Raw genomic sequence first — 1,608 nt, 5'->3', positions numbered from 1 at the left:
GTAGTAGTAGTAGTAGTAGTAGTAGTAGGCCTAGTAGTAGTAGTAGTAGTAGTAGTAGTAGTAGTAGTAGTAGTAGTAGGCCTAGTAGTAGTAGTATGCCATGCGGTCTAGACTGGTGGTTGCAAACAAACAACAAACAAAACCTTAAATTTAAACCAACGCGCAGTCTTCACTCCCCGGCTTGTGATCGATCGGAGGGCGCTGCAGCAAGCACTGGAAGAATGGGCCTAGATCTAGATCTAGATCTATTTCTTTTCACTCACTTTGACTTTGTCGTTTCTGTTTTTCTGTTAAGCTAAGGCTAAGGCTTAGGCCTAGGCCTAGATCTAGATCTAGATCTAGATAATATCTAGATCTAGATCTAGATCTAATATCTAGATCTAGATCTAGATCTAGATAGATCTATCTAGATTCTAGATCTAGAATCTAGAATCTAGAATCTAGAATCTAGATCTAGAATCTAGATTCTAGATCTAGATCTAGATCTAGATCTAGATCTAGATTTCTAGATCTAGATCTAGATTTCTAGATCTAGATCTAGATCTAGATTTCTAGATCTAGAATCTAGATCTAGATCTAATCTACTTGTTTCACTTTTTCCATCTTAAAATTGTACATGAACTTGAAAGTTATTTTGTAATTTGTTCTATTCTGTTTTCAAACTCTTGATCTAGATCTAGATCTAGAAATCTAGATCTATATATTATTATCTAGATTCTAACACAGCAAACATAACATTTACAGCGCACATTGCCGTAGAAGATTGGAATGCTAGATCTGACCTTTGACCCCTGGCGCGCACAACTGTTCAAGTTACGCTACTCTGTTCGCACGATTAGCTATTGGCAAGACGCCTATCTGTCAGGTTCCCAAGTGGTCTAGTGGTTAGGATTTCGCGCTCTCACCGCGACGGCCGGGGTTCGATTCCCCGCTTGGGAAGATTTTTTTTTCACATTGCCTCTTTTGACTGGTGCTGGTATTTCGTTCTCTTTTGTCGCTTCACTATATTTTATGTTCTGTTTTAACGAGTTCTTTTATTACTTGCAATGGGCATGGTCTGGCCATGGATTTTTAGAAATCACTAATCCGCGCATCTGACTTAGGTTAAAACTCTTAGTCATGAGCTTTTACTTATTTGACTTTTTCCGAATATTGCAAATGACTTCGTACATGTACGCCCCCCCCCCCCAAAAAAAACAAAAAAACAACAACAACAAAAAACAACAACACACTAATAGGTTGATTTTTTAAATTGTCATATTGACATTATTTTAATAATATTATTAGGCCCTATATACAATGCATATGTCTTCATCACGTAAAACAATGTAGGCCTGCATGTATTATAATATCCTTATTTTACTACACTAGATATAATAGGCCTATATGACCAAGCCAAAGGAAATTCTATCTTTAGCTTCCTCTGTTGTAACCTGCCAACATGTTAATATAGTTTTGTTCAAGTGTGTAAACAATATTAACTTTCTTGTAAACGAAATTTCTGATTTTTCAGAGTAATTGTTTTGAATAGATTCATGATTCTGAATAATTCTTTTCGAAAACCAAAAAAAAGAAAAAAAGAAAAGACAATACCCCCGAAACCCCCCC

At 36.3% G+C, this 1,608-nt stretch overlaps 1 non-coding gene across 1 annotated transcript; it reads left to right on the top strand.

Annotated features, from left to right (window-relative positions):
* Positions 1-867: 867 nt before the first annotated feature.
* TRNAE-CUC lies at positions 868-939 on the top strand. Its single transcript has one exon. It is a non-coding gene; the product is annotated as a tRNA-Glu (tRNA).
* The last annotated feature ends 669 nt before the right edge of the window (positions 940-1,608 follow it).

Source organism: Aplysia californica, unplaced genomic scaffold (genome assembly GCF_000002075.1).
Source record: "Aplysia californica isolate F4 #8 unplaced genomic scaffold, AplCal3.0 scaffold00061, whole genome shotgun sequence".
Taxonomy (NCBI): Eukaryota; Metazoa; Mollusca; class Gastropoda; order Aplysiida; family Aplysiidae; genus Aplysia; species Aplysia californica.
This window is presented reverse-complemented; position numbering and strand designations above follow the sequence as displayed.